The sequence below is a fragment of the Peromyscus maniculatus genome, chromosome 4 (genome assembly GCF_049852395.1).
Source record: "Peromyscus maniculatus bairdii isolate BWxNUB_F1_BW_parent chromosome 4, HU_Pman_BW_mat_3.1, whole genome shotgun sequence".
Classification (NCBI taxonomy): domain Eukaryota; kingdom Metazoa; phylum Chordata; class Mammalia; order Rodentia; family Cricetidae; genus Peromyscus; species Peromyscus maniculatus.
Genome location: NC_134855.1, coordinates 158,673,152 through 158,688,581, shown reverse-complemented (window position 1 = coordinate 158,688,581; position 15,430 = coordinate 158,673,152). Strand labels below are relative to the sequence as shown.

The 15,430-nt window shown below is 43.5% G+C and overlaps 1 protein-coding gene and 1 long non-coding RNA gene across 4 annotated transcripts in view; one reads left to right on the top strand and one right to left on the bottom strand.

Annotated features, from left to right (window-relative positions):
• Positions 1-874: 874 nt before the first annotated feature.
• On the bottom strand, positions 875-5,728 carry LOC143273094 (uncharacterized). The gene is made up of 2 exons (XR_013051006.1): positions 2,594-5,728; positions 875-2,261 (listed from the first exon to the last, which is right to left on the bottom strand). It is a non-coding gene; the product is annotated as an uncharacterized LOC143273094 (long non-coding RNA).
• A 59-nt stretch (positions 5,729-5,787) lies between these two features.
• Gmeb2 (glucocorticoid modulatory element binding protein 2) overlaps positions 5,788-15,430 on the top strand; it is a 44,648-nt gene continuing 35,005 nt past the window's right edge. The window contains exon 1 of one of the 3 annotated variants that reach the window (XM_076571403.1): positions 5,788-8,323. The gene's annotated coding sequence lies outside the window, so the exon portion shown is untranslated. Of the gene's footprint in view, positions 8,324-8,620; positions 8,823-9,300; positions 10,742-15,430 lie in introns of those variants that run through there. The other 2 variants (XM_076571405.1, XM_076571406.1) reach the window with 2 other exon arrangements.

The window sequence follows — 15,430 nt, the reverse complement described above, 5'->3', positions numbered from 1 at the left end:
TAACACAGCTTATCCCAACTGTGCTGGTTAACACTGGTTGTCAACAGGAACTAGAAATGCCTAGAAGACAAGGAGGTTTCTAGATTGAGTTAATTGAATTGGTAAGTACCAATACCTCCCAAATATGGGCAGCACCATTCTATAAGTTGGGGTCCTGGACTGACTAAAAAGGAGAAAGAAAGCTGAACATCAATATCCATCATTCTCTACTCCCTGACTCTGGATGCAATGTGACCTGCCACATGACTTCTCCACTATGATGATGGACTGTACCTTCAAACTGTGAGCCAAAGTAAACCCTCCCTTTCTTTTGTAGCTTTTGTCAGGCATTTCTTCACAGCATTGAGAAAAGTAACTGATACAATAGCCATCCTTATATGCTGAAGACACCTTAGCTGAGAGTTGGGCAGTCACACAGAACCTACCTTATAATAAAGTGTTGGATGGGCATCATCAAGATGTTTCAATGGGCCAGGCGTGGTGGCACAAGTCTTTAATCCCAGCACTCTGGCAGGCAGATCTCTGTGAGTTCAAGACCAGCCTGGTCTACAAATCAAGTTCCAGGACAGCCAGGACTCTTTTTTTTTGAGCTGGGGATCGAACCCAGGGCCTTGTGCTTGCTAGGCAAGCGCTCTACCACTGAGCTAAATCCCCAACCCAGCCAGGACTCTTATACAGAGAAACTCTGTCTTGAAAAACAAAACAAAAAAGATCTCTCAATGGATAAAGGTACTTGCCACACATGGATGCAATCCTGATGACTTGAGTTCAGTTCCTAGAGCCCACATGAAAAAGTGAAAGAATTGTTTCCATAAAGTTGTCCTCTGATACACATCACACAACTACACACACACACAAATAAATAAAAACAAAGTACTGGACGTCTTAATTTATTGAGTATGTATAGAAAAACAGAACCAATAGGATGGATATAGAAAGGGGGATTTATTAGACTGACATACAGGATATGGTTTAGGTAATTCAACAAAGGTTGCCTTAACACTGGAGAAAGAGAGACCTGTTAGCTGCTCCATCTACTCAGCTAGGAGCCTCAGTAGTCCCAGTATGGTGTTAAAGTCCCAGAAGATTCTTGGAGAGCCATTGGTCTTCAGTTCAGGATGAAAGGCTGAAGAAGCTGGGTTCTGATGTCAGCAGCAGTGACAAGAGCTCCAACAATGTAAGTGAACTCGTGAACAGGGAAGACGAGAGCACCGACCAAAGAAGCAAACAAGTAAAAACAAACAGTTTCCCCCTTAGCCCTTGCTTTGTGGCTGGTGCTAGAAGGTGTTATCTACAGTCAAAGTGGGTCTTCCCACTTCAGCTAATGTAATAAAAATCCTTGGGCTAGAGCAATGGCTCAGTAGTTAAGAACACTTGCTGCTGCTCTTTCAGAGGACAAGTGCTTAGTTCTAAGCACCCACAGGTCAAGCAGTTCGCAACTGTCTTTAACTCCAGATCCTTTGACACCTCTGGCTTCTGTGGGCACCTGCATTCACATACACACAACCCACATGAAGACTCACACCTACACATAATTAAAAAAAAATTTCTTTCCGAGACAGGGTTTTTCTGTGTTGTCCTGGCTGTCCTGGAACTCCCTCTGTATACCAGGCTGGTCGCCAACTTAGAGATCCGCCTGCCTCTGCCTCCTGGGATTAAAGGCATGTGCCACCACTGCCCAGCAATAAAAGTATTTTTTTTAAAAGAGAAAATCCCTTACAGCCATGCCCAGAGGTTAATCTAATCTAAATAATACCTAACAGGTGCACCCAGAGGCTTGTCTTTCAGTTGATTTCAGATGGAATCAGGTGACAAGTACAATTAACCATCACACTACTGACAACACAGTAGGGTGTACGTGAGTGTTCAGAACCACATAATACATAACAAGCTGTCCAAAGATGTGAGAGTATATCATATCACACCTCACTAGCCTGGAGCACAGAGGCTAAGGGTACAGCTTGGTGGTGGAGTATGTGCCTAGCATGCATGAGGCCTTGGGTTTAATCCCCAGCACTGTAGAAAATAAAATGAAACAAAAAATTGAAAATTCTAACTCCATAATATCACTTTCATATAGGATAAAGTCACAAGTTGAGTTACAATAAGACTGAGGGGGAAGGAGGGATGGGTCCGTGATTAAGAGCACTGGCTGCTCTTCCAGAAGACCAGGGTTCAATTCCCAGCACCTACATGGTAGCTGACAACTGTCTGTAACTCCTGTTCCAGGGGATTTGATGTTCTCTTCTGCTCTGTAGATTCTGCACACACATAGGGCACATAATTTACACAAGCACATATAGATACACATACAAATAAAAGATAAATAAATGCATTAAAAAATGACAAGACTGGGCTGGAGAGATGGCTCAGAGGTTAAGGGCACTGGCTGCCCTTCCAGAGGTCCTGAGTTCAATTCCCAGCAACCACATGGTGGCTCACAACCATCTGTAATGAGATCTGGTGCCCTCTTCTGGCCTGCAATCACATATGCTGTATACATAAATAATTAAATCTTAAAAAAAAAAAAAAAAGATTACAGGGACAAGGGAGATGGTTCAGTAGGTAAAAGCACTTGCGTCACAATACATACCTGACAGACAAATCCTTGGAACCCACATAAAAAGACAGAGGTACATAAAGATAGAAGGTAGAGACAGGAGAATCCTCAGAAATTTGTAGGCCAGCTGGCTTGGAGTATGTATTGCAATGGCAAACAACAGAAGAGATTCTGACTAAAAAACAGAAGTTCAAAATAAGTGCCAGAAGTTGTCCTTTGACTTTTGACCCCTATGTGTGTGTGCATACTCTCAGAAACACATTTTTTAAATTAACAAAATTTATCTGTTTGTTGAGGTAATATAGCACACGAAAAATATGCACTCAATTTTTTTCTGAGTACTTGAATGTTCTAAGCTTATATTCAATTTAGGCAGTCTATAGTCGTCATTTTTTTTTTAAAGATTTTTATTTATTTATTTATTTATTTATTTATTTATTTATTTATTTATTATTCGAGACAGTGTTTCTCTGGCTGTCCTGGAAGTAGCTCTGTATGCCAGGCTGGACTCAAACTCAGAGATCTGCCTCTACCTCCTGAGTGCTGGGATTAAAGGCATGTACCACTGCCTGGCTGCAAGAATCTCTTAATGTCTTTGGTTTTGGGTGTCTAAAGCCTCCCCCAATTTGCAGTAGGTCCTCATTTTGTTTTTTTTTCCCATGTATTTTACATATTGACCACAGCCCCCCCTCCCCCACCCAGTTCCCTTCCCCACCTGCCTTCTACCCCTCCTCCTCCATCTCCATTCAGAAAGGGGCAGGCCTCCCATGGGAATTAACACAGCAAGGCACATCAAGTTGAGGCAGGATCAAGCTCCTCCTCTTGCATCAAGGTCAGGTAAGACAACCTAGCTTGGAGATTGGGTTTCCAAAAGCCAGCTCAAGATCCAGGGACAGGTCCTGATCCCACTGCTAGGAGGCGCACAAACAGACCAAGCTACACAACTGTCACACCTCATTTTGTCCTTTATGACCTTGTATATTTTTAAAGAGCATCAATCATTTATATTGCCGATTTCATCAGTATGAGTTTGTCTGATGGATCAGGGTTAGACATTCTTGGCAACAGAACCACAGAAATGGTTGTTTCTGTCAATGGACTGTTACTGGAACAAAGTCTGTCTGCTTGCCATTTAAAAGCCAAAATATTCAGGAAGAGAGATTAGTAGGAAGGGAATCATCCAAAGGCTGGTATCCTGAGAAGATGAAGCAGGTGTTATCATCATCCCTCAAAAGATCACCCTGGAGAACTTAAGTGGATGGAGGAGCTATTACAGGGAAGGAAAGGAAGTATAATTGGACACTGGGCAGAAAAGCTATACTCTGAACAGGGTCTTCTTCATCCAGTGTGTGCCCCCCCACTTCTTTTTATTACTTTGGCTAGAATATCATAGTAGACCTAACTAAACTACATTTCCTGAGGCTAGTGTCTTTAGACAAACACATTACTTTTCTGCAAGTAAGCATTACATTACACATTCTTACACATTCTAAAGCTCACCAGATGTGTTGAGTTTTGTTAAGTCTAAAGAAAGATTATTTAGCAGCTAACATTTTAATCATTAGGTGCAGTGTTTCTTCAGAATTTAGAAGCCAGTCAAGAGTGGAAGCAGCTCTGCGAGGGACAACTCATGAAGGAGTAGACATTGTTTTAAGATCACTTCACTAATGCCTATAATTAATTTTTAAAAAGTATTTTGAGCTGGGCATGGTGACACACACCTTTAATCCCAATACTCAGGAGGTAGAGGCAAGTGAGTCTCTGTGAGTTCGAGGCCAGCCTGAACTCTACAGAATGAGTTCCAGGACAGCCAGGGTTTTTACACAGAGAAACCCTGTCTTGAAAAAAAAAAAATTACTATCTTTCCTTTTATAGTTTATAAGTTTTGGGAAGGCAGAATTATCACCCTACAAGAGGTCCATGTTTTCATCCATGGAATATATGAGTATGTTTGGTTATGTAAAAAGAGGAATTGAAGTAGATGGGAAGAAGGTTGCTAGGTGTCCTAGGGTTTCTAATGCTGTGATAAAACACTATGGCCAAAAGCAACTTGAGGAGGAAAGGGTTTATTTCACTTTTCAACTCTCAGATCACAGTCAGGGGATTCAGAGCAGAAGCTCAAGACAAGAACTGAAGCAGAGTCACGAAGATACGCTGCTTACTGGCTTGTTCAGCCTATTTTCTTTCTTTCTTTTTAATTAATTAATTAATTAATTAGTTAATTATTATTTTTTGTTTGTTTCTCGAGACAGAGTTTCTCTGTGTAGTTTTGGTGCCTGTCGTGGATCTTGCTCTATAGACCAGGCTGGACTCGAACTCGCAGAGATCTGCCAGTCTCTGCCTCCTGAGTGCTAGGATTAAAGGCATGTGCCACCACCACACGGCCAGCCTATTTTCTTAGGCAACTAGGACTACCAGCCCCTCTTCCATCCTATGGGAAGATTCCATCTCAATCATTAATCAAGTAAATGTACTATGGATTTGTCTACAGGCACATCTTATATGGGCATTTTCTTAATTGAGAGTCCCTCTTCTCAAATGACTCTAGCTATGTTAAGTTGACATAAAACCAACCAAGGCACCAGATCACTGTCCCATGTGTCGTCCACATCCACCCCACCCATGTTTAACAGTTCTGGCTGTCCTGGAACTCGATCTGTAGTCCAGGCTGGCTATGTACTCTCTTTAAGTGGGGGGTCTATATCCAGATGGGCCCAATATACTCACAAGGGTCTTTAAAAGTAGGTAAGAGAGCAGAGAGCAGGGCAGTGTTGGCTCACACCTTTAATCCTAGCACCCAGGAGGCAGAATCAGGCAGATCTCTGTGTGTTCAAGGACAGCCTGGTCTACACGGTGAAACTCTATCTCAAAAAAAAAAAAAAAAAAAAAAAAAAAAAAAAGAAAGTAAAAACAAAAAAATGTAGGTAAGGGAGACAGGAGAGCTGGCTTTAAGACAAAGGGTGCCCTTTGCTTATCCAGGGCGCACCAGTCCTGGACCACAGGCTTCAGCTCACTGAACTTGGGTTGGGATTCAATTCTGACCTTCAGAGGAATAAGAGAATAAACTCATGTTATCTGTTTGCTTGATCAGGGTCTTGTCATGTAACTCAAATTGTCACTTAACTCTCAATCTTGTGTCCTCTGTCTCCTAAATGCTGGGATTATATGCATGTGATACATCTGACCTAAAAGTTGTACTTTTTTTTTTTTTTTTTTTTTTTTGGTTTTTCGAGACAGGGTTTCTCTGCATAGCTTTGCGCCTTTCCTGGAGCTCACTTGGTAGCCCAGGCTGGCTCGAACTCACAGAGATCCACCTGCCTTTGCCTCCTGAGTGCTGGGATTAAAGGCATTCACTACTACCGCTCGGCTTTGGTATTTTTTTTTGTGTTGTTGTTGTTTAACAGTAGTAATAGAAAGTATTTTAGGGGAGGTATCTTGAAATCATGCAGAACTTGTTTTACCTCAAACTTTCATTAATTTTCAAAACTATCCAGTGGATTTTGTCTGCCACAAAGTAATTTTTCCCCCATTTCCTATTATATTTAGTAATCAGAACTCTAGCAGGGAACTGTCCTGTCTCCCCTTTACTTATTAAGTATTTAACCTATACAATCTCCTGTTCTGTGGGCAAAATGAAACACTAATATCATGAATTGGTGCTCACATGGACCAAGCTCTGACAGGTGGGGGGTTTTTGAGCTACTCTATTCCCTGTGAAGGGCTATCTGCTTTGGGAGTATTTCCTTAATTGCCGGGAACTCATTTAACATTGGCTTAGATCACTGAGGCTACTTCAACAAAAACAGCCATATAGTAGGTAGCTTATAAATGACCCAAATTTATCACTCACAGTTCTGGGGGCTGGCAGTCCAAGATTAAGGCATGGTGTAATACACGAAGAGGACTGCTTCCTGTCTCAGACATGGCACCTATCACCTCCTCAAACCCCACTTTCTACTATCTTCTTAGGGAATTAGGATTCAACATGTAAAAGGGGTGAGTGGGTCATGGACAAACGTCAATACCAGCTGATAACATCCTTCATTCCCTCCACAGACAGGGAGGGCTCTGCTCAGATGAAGGCTGCCCACAGCAGGACTAATCTCAGGCCTTGGTGATCAGAGTCTGTGAATCTGAGCAGGTAGGAGAAGTTGATTTTTACATCTGCTAGATCCTGCAGGGAGAGTTTACATGTACCTTTGACTAAGGTGGTAGTCTTTAACTACACTCTTCAGCTTCCCTGAACAAACGCTCAGACTGGGCGCCAGTTCATTCCACTTACCTACTGGTAGCAGCAGCCATCAGCTCTTCCTGCTCATGCAGGCTTTGATCTCCGTGCCACCTCTTCTCTAGACTTACCCTTTAACTTCATTAGTATTTATTTCTGCAATGACAAACTTGCATGTTTATCACATAATAACCAAAATAAACAGCATTGAAGAGTTCCTCATTTCAGAATGAAAGCTCAACTCTCTGAAGACTGTAGGACAGGCAGAACAGGGATCCTGAAACCTTTGACTGAAGTTAGTGATCACATTCTGAGAGCTTAGGAGAGCTAGCCCGGTGCTTAGAATTGGCTGTCTCAGCCAGTAGGCCTGTGGCTGGGAAAGTAAGGGTTTTACCACCAAGACCACAATGTCTAACATGGTGCCCAGGCTCCACCAGGGCCAAGATAAACACAGCTCATGTCGCTAGGGCATAATGCTGTTACCTTTGAACCACACAAGAACTGCTTGTCTTTGTCTCTCAACTGCAAGAAACATAATAAATGTTGGCTGAGGGATTCTTATGTTCTGGAAAATCCAGGTATCTTAAATACTAGACCTTTCCCTACAAGTTAGAAAAAATAAATAAAAGAAGCAATTCTTTGGGCAGCCAAGACACTCTATGAAACTTTTATGGCTTCAAGATACCCGAGACATTTAACTTTTTTTTTTTTTTTTGGTTTTTCGAGACAAGGTTTCTCTGTGTAGCTTTGCGCCTTTTCTGGATCTCGCTCTGTAGACCAGGCTGGCCTCGAACTCACCGAGACCCACCTGCCTCTGCCTCCCGAGTGCTGGGATTAAAGGCGTGCGCCACCATCGCCTGGCCAGACATTTAACTTCTATTAACTCTCATTTAAAAATTTAGAATAATGGGCCGGGCAAGATGACATACACCTTTAATCTCAGAACTCGGAAGGCAGGCAGATCTCTAAGAGTTCCAAGTCAGCCTGGTCTGGACTATCCACTGCAATGCCGGTTGGTCAACCGCAAGAAAACACCGCTCCGCAATGAGCAGGTTGCGAAAGCAAATTCGCAAAGCCTTCGATTTCAAACAAGAAAACATGATTCTGCTCGAAATGGGTAAGAACGCCCACACTCAGTCGTTGCACTCGAATTCTACAGACGTGTCTGTCGCGGCTCCCTAGTGGAGCCGACACGCGGACTACAAACCAAACGCCAACTTGGACTTGAGCCACGGAACACCTAACCACGGAGCACAGAGGCAAGGCACAAACGCACGCGCGCCAGGGCCCTTCGGGTACTATCTCACCACACCGTTCACTTCCGCGCCGGGCGCCAAATAAGTCTCCAAGCCCGCCCGATCCGTGCGTGCGCGGCCTTGGTGTCTGCGTCACTAGGAAGCGCGCGCCCGCGCCGCCGCCGCCGCCGCCGCCGCCGCCGAATCCCCAACAAGGAGCGAAGCCTGCGGCCGCCACCGCCACCACCCGCCGCCGCACCCGTCACAGCCGGGCGCCAGAGCAGGCCGGTGTGGGCCCAGGTAAGCGGCTTCGGCGTGCCCGCGCACCCCCGCGGCGAAGCTTCTCGCGCCGCTCACGCGCCGCCGTCCAGTCAGGGGTCCCTGCGGAGCGTCAGGACGTTACGGCGGGGGGAGGGGAGGTCGGGGGAGGGGCGGCGGGCGCGCGAGGGCGGCGGCGGCGTCAGGCGCGGCGGCGTCAGGCGGGCGGGCGCGGGCGCCTGGCGAGAGGGCTCGCGGAGGCGGCTGTGCTTCCGGCGTCCATCTTGGCTTCGCCAGAGGCAGGGTCGGATCATCAGTGAAAGCCAACGCGGATAGGGACAGTGGGGTGTGGGGTAGGCGGGAGTGGTGTTGCTTGGGATCCTTCGGTGGGCGCCAAATGGATCGGGTCCCCGAGGGAGGGTGGAAAGACTGGGGAACGACTCATGGGTGGGAATTCGTACCGGTGTAGACCCTTAGATGGGACCTTTATTGATGGACCCTTGACTCGGAACAGAATACACAGAGACCCATGAGCATAATTGTAAGGGACTCATCGTCAGTGGAACCATGTCACTGTGGACCTGTTGGTGGGAACTGCAGTGGGACCCATTTGTAGAACTATGTGGTCAGTGGGAACTATATTGATAAGAACTCCTCGGTAGGAATTGAATGGATAATCTTATCGGTGGGAACCTAATCAGTCTGGCCCATTTTTAGCCATAGTTGGATACATCTTTAGCTACTATTTAGGTGATAACTTTTTTGCCGAACCGGTTCTCTTTCTTGCAGACATTTCAAATACAGCCGTTTCAATCACATTATTCTTACTAAGTTAAAATTAAATATACAACTGCCTGCTTAGCTTGTTTTTTCATAGAAAGTATGCAAAACTTTTTGGGAAGACATCCTGGAGTACACATACGTACATACCATTTGGACTTATATAGAATGCAAAGAACAAATACGTCTTTGTGTGTGTGTGTGTGTGTGTGTGTGTGTGTGTGTGTGTGTGTGTGTGTGAGAGAGAGAGAGAGAGAGAGAGAGAGAGAGAGAGAGAGAGTTTCTCAATGTTGCCCTGCCTGTGCGGGAACTCCATTTGTAGACCAGGCTGGCCTCAAACTCTGCCTGCCTCTGCCTCCCAAGTGCTGGTTTAAAGGCGAGCACCACCACCACGTAGACTCTCTTTATGACTCACCTGGAAAGGGAGGATATTTAGGTGTCCCTTCAGTGCTAGGAGACAAACTCACATGGATTGGGCCTGCCATATGGTGAAGTTTACTGGTCCGTTCCCTCACTCCATTCCTCCCTTTCCTTCCCTTCCCCCTTACTGCCTTTCTAGCTGGGAGGCTGAGGCAGGTGGATCTTGAGTTCAAGGCCAGCTTGGTTTAACATCCAGTACCAAGACAGCCAGGGATATACAGAGAAACCCTGTCTCAAACAAACCAACAAACAAAAAACCTAGTATTGGCCTGGAACTGATCTAGGATCATTTATTTATTTATTTTTTGAGACAGGGTCTTTCTGTGTCCTGGCTGTCCTGGAACTCACTATGTAGACCAGGCTGGCTGCCTCTGCCTTCTGAATGCTGGAATTAATGACATGCACCACTGTGCCCAGCTCCAGGATGGTCTTGATGTTTTGTTATAGCCATATCATCATTCCTCTTGCCTCAGCCAAGTGCTGGAATTATAGAATATATTATATTTGATAGGATCATGCTACTCTGTAGATTTGGCTGACTTGAGACTTGCCTCCTGAGTGCTGGGATTATAGGTGTGTGTCACCATGTCCTATTGAATGCAATATTTTTTAGATGGAATTTTTAAGTGAATTATTTATTTATTTGTTTATTTTTATGTGCATTGGTGTTTTGCTTGCATTCATGTCTGTGTGAGGGTGTCGTATCCTCTGGAATTGGAGTTACAGACAGTTGTGAGCAGCCATGTGGGTGCTGGGAATTGAACCTGGGTCCTCCGGGAGAGCAGTCAATGCTTTTAACCGTTGAGCCATCTCTCTAGCCCCTCAATGCAATACTTTTTTAAAGTGAAATTTAAAACCTAATGGTGGTGGCACACATCTTAAAATCCCAGCACTTGGGAGGCAGATGCAGGTGGATCTCTGTGAGTTCGAGGCCAGCCTGGTCTACAGAGCTAGTTCTAGGACAGCCAAGGAAAGCTACACAAAGAACCCCTGTCTCAAAAAACAACAACAACAACAAAAGAAAAAAAATTTAAATGTTTGTTGAGGCTTATTTAAAGGTCTTTGCTTTGAATACTAGCTCTCAAACACTACATTAGTGAAAAACTTTGTTTCAGAAATAGGAAGTCTGTCAATGTACATAAATCCCATGTAGCTTTTCTACCTGAGAAGCATTTGAAGATTGTCTTTACCGACCTGGATTGGCCTAACCTGGGGATGAGGATTTCCAGAAACTCTTTCATAGCTGGAAAAAGTTCACATGTGAGCCTCCTACCTTGACTTAATGTACCTGGTTCTGTTGGATAGCTTCCAGTTTATATTGGAGTGATAGTAAAAAGATTATACTTAAAGATGTTCTGAAAAATTTTCTCAGTATTTGGGATGGAACTTATGACCTCATTCAGGGCTTCACGAGTACTCTGACATTGAATTTTGAAAATATTTTTCTGTTTTGTTTTTTTTAGTACTTTTTTTTTCCTTCTCTTGTTCTTTTTAGTTTTGTTTTTCTCTCCATTGTTCATTTTCTATACCTTTTTAATCAAGAAAGAGAAGTACTGCCTTATCCATGGTTTCTAATCGTTAGTATCCTGTGCTTAGATATATTCTGTTGGGGCTGAGGAAATGGCCCAGTGGGTAAAAGTGCTTACTTTGCAAGTGTGAGAACATAAGTTCAAGTCCCCAGAACTCACATAAAATCTGAGCATGTAGCAGGAGTGTCTGTAATCCTAGCCCATTACAGGGCAACAGGAAATGGAGACAGGAGAATCCTGAGAAGCTCACAAGCTAGCTAGCCTAGACTATGAAGCTGTGAAGAACAAAAAGATCCTGTTTTGAAACAAGTGGAAGTTGAGGCCAACACATCTGATCTATGCACAAGCAATGTTGCACCCATGCCCCTGCATTTATATTCTCTGCTGTCCCCCAAACAAAACAAGATACATTCTACACATGTTCAGTGTATTCTCTGTGGGAAAAATCAATGTGTTTCCTTGTGGATTTGGCTCTGAATGATTTTCCTTCTTACTCTAACTAAACCAGATCCTCTGTGGTGGGGCTCATTCTTAACCAGTTTGTGATTATTTTGGAAAGTGGCCCCTAGTTTCTTCTTACTTCTTTTTCTTTGTGAATGTTTCCTTGCCACAAACCTTGCTTTTAGTCAGCCTACATTTCCTGGTTCTTTGGATCTTTGGGTCAAGGGTACTACAGGGACTAGATGTTGTTGGTGTTTGGTAGCCCAGAAGTCCTAACTTTTACTTTCCTTTGGCCCTTGGAAATCCTCCAGAGACCCAGGTCCTGCCCAGAACCAAGATCATTGATTGGCATGTTTGCAGGGAGGAAATAAACCAGGGAATTCTGAAAACTTTGCATTTCTCTCCCCAGCAGACGTTCTAAAGAGCCTTCAAGTGCTGAGGATTGGAGCCAGGGGCAGTGGCAGTGGTGGTGCACATCAGTAATTCCAGCACTCAAAAGGCTGAGGCAGGAAGGTCACAGATTTCAGGCTAATTTGAGTAACATAACAAGATCTTCTCTCTCTAAAAAAAAAAAAAAAAGTGCTGGGGATATAAGGGTTGGATATATAATTTAACAAAGAATTTGAGCTCTATAAGGGGGATGTGTTGTGACTGCCTGTTTGGTTAGTTGGTTCTATCACCAAAGGCTTAATTGTAGAGGCTGGAGTGTGGTTGTGGAGGTGGAGTCTGAGAACTGCTTCTGTCCTTGGACATACTTGCTGCTTGGTGAGTGCTAGTCATTAACAATTATCATGATAAAAATCAAGTTCTGATCTAGGCATGATAACTCACACACCTTTAATTCTTGTATTGGAGAGGCAGAGACAGGCAGATCTCTGAGAGTTCAAGGCCAGCTTGGTCTACATAGTGAGTACCATCCAGATCAGCAAGGTCATGAGATCCTGTTTAGAAAGAAAATTCTGAAGCCAGGGATCATCAGGCAAGGGCTCTTACTGTTAAGCCTGACAACGTGAGTTTGATTCCTCAGGACCCTCAAAGTGGGAAGAGAAAATTATCTTCACCAAGTTGTTCTCTGACATCCATGCTCTGTGACACAAGCATGTAACTTCACAAATAAAAATAAGTAAGCACATAAATAATTAAAAAAAAACAAATTCTGAGCTGGTTGTGTTGGCTCATGCCTTTAATCCCAGCACTCAGGAGGCAGAGACAGGTGGATCTCTGTGAGCTGGAGGTCAGCCTAGTCTACAGAATGAGTTCCAGGACAGCCAGAGCTAAAACAGAAGAGAAACCTTGTCTCAAAATACAACCTCCAACCCCCCCAAAAAGACAGGATCTCCTGTGTCCTAGGCTGGCCTAGAACTTGCTTTTTTGGTTTCAGTGACCTTCTGTTTCTTCTGATCTTTTTGCCTCCACTTCCCACCACACCCAGTTTTATGCTGTGCTAAGATGGAACTGAGGACTTTTCACAGGCTCCACCTAGAGTTTCATTTCTAGCCCATATTGAATATTTCTATATATTGATTTCCCATCCTCATGTCTTCATGAAAATATGTTTATTCAATCTTTTACTCATTCTTGAAATTGGGTCGTTTTCTTTTTGTTCTTTATATATTCTGGTTGCAAATTATTAGAATCAAGATTTGTAATTTTTTTCAGTCTGTGTCCTGTATTTTTTACTACATTGTATTGTCCATTCATCTCTCTCTCTCCTCTCTCTCTCTCTCTCTCTCTCTCTCTCTCTCTCTCTCACACACACACACACACACACACACACACACACACACACACTAAAAACTAGTCAGTAACAATTTTAAGGTAGTTAGGCTTTATGGCAAATTTGAGAGGAAAGCATAAAATTCCCTGTGGTGTTTAATATCATCAACTTTACAGGATCTAGAATCACTGAAGAAACAAACCTCTGGAGGGAGTATCTAGCTTAGGTTGAGGTGGGAAGAACCACTGTAACTATGGGTATTTCATGGGTTGAGGACTTACACTAAATGAAAAGGAGAAAGTTAGAGCACCACCATTTTTCTCTGCTTCCTGACTCAAATGCAGTGTGACCAGCTGCCTCATGCTCCTGTGGCCTTGACTTCCTTACTACTATGAACTGTATCATAGCAACAAGAAGTTTGTCACAGTAACAATTCCCATATGCTTCTCTCCTTTCCCTAACTTCTCTCACTGGGAAACTCCACAGAATCTCTGCTGAGGCTGATAAGCCTATACTGACATATCATTCAGAGCCCACAGTTTATAGTAGTTTTCTTGTGGAACCTAACCCTAATTCTGATGATATATGACTACATGATCCACCCTTATAGTATTGTGTAAAATAACTTCAATACCCAAGAGAGTCTGTATTCCACTGTTCATCATCCCCCCCAACCCCCACCTCCCCACCCCAGAACTATTTTTTTCATAGTTTACCTTTTCCCTAATGTTAGAGAGGAAAATCCTACAGGGTATGGATTCTTTTACTGAGTAATAAGTATTTTTGTTTGTTTTATGCCTTTTAGCCCTACCTTTCCCTAAAAGAATGTAGTGCCATTGTAAGGAATAGCAAAAAGATTACTATACAGAACCCTTCCCCACCTTTTTGTAACTAAAGTTATTGGGGTCCAGCCCCTCGATAGCCTTCACCCAGAGTTCCAGAAGAGACACTACCAGCGGCAGATTAATCTCAGGGATTCACTAATAAATCTATGCACACGAATCTCTTTAGTCCATACACTTTATTCTTCTGAGTCAGTTCTCTACACAGCTTCTTTTCTGCTGTCATAATTAGCTTCTTTCTTGCCTTATTCTTTCTACCTCTTTCTGCTGTTTCCTCTAAATGCTACCTTAATTCCTTCATTTTAGTTCTGCCCCATCTTGGTCTTTCTCATCTCGTTCTTACCCACCTAGTTCTTCCCCCTCTGGCTCTTCCTCATCTCCCATCTCATCCTTCTAGTTCTCCTCCAATCTAGTCCCCCAAGTCTCTGAGGTTTACAGTTATATACCCATGCAATAGCAATGCTCTTGCTAAGGCAAGATCACCAGGTTTGAATTCTTACAGGGTCATAAAGGCAGGTAAGAGTTTTCCTCAGGCAGTGACTGTCAGGCTTTCTTTTACAACCCAAAAGGGGAGTGGTTAAGGGAGGAGGTCAACTAAGAGCTAAAATTGTTTAATATATCAGAAAAAGGGAATTTATGTGCTCAAACTACGTTCCTAGAAGTGATTAGTTAAAATATTAGGAATCTATAATGTTAGTATAAATACCCCTAAGCCTCTATAAGAATGGGGATCTGAGACTAATTTGCACAAGAAATAAAGCTATGCACCTAACCTTTGCCTGTCTCCTAGGCCTAGGAGATAGGCATTATCTCCATAAGGGTGTTTGCCTTAATTTAGGGGACTCAGTGGTTGGTCTGAAATGCTTTGTCCTGTCTGCCTTTTGGCTTTGGATGCTAGAAAAGTATGTCAGATAAAAATACACTGTTAGAATTTCTTGGGGAAGGTATGAGAGCACACAAATTCATAACAGGAAACAGCTGATATATTAAAAGCCGAATAACACTAAATACTCCCTGAGATTTGGCTTTTTCTCTGGAAGAATTCCTTAATTCTTCCAGGTGTAGCTTTACCATAGTCAGTGGAATTTTTACTACATTCCTGCAGCTCTAGCACTTTTGGTAATAGTTCTCACCTTTTTCTTTTTCTTTTCTTTTCTTTCTTTTTAAGGTTTTTTTGAGACAGGGTTTCTCTGTATAACAGCCCTAGCTGTTCTTGTCCTGGAATTCACTTTGTAGACCAGGCTGGCCTCGAACTTAGAGATCTGCCTACCTCTGCCTCCCAGTTGCTGGGGTTTAAGGCCTGTGCCACCACGCCCAGCTGTTCCACACCCTTTCAGTAGTAGTTCTCATATATCTATTGGCATACCAGACAGTGTTAGAATTTTTTGTTTCAGGCCGGGCGGTGGTGGCGCACGCCTTT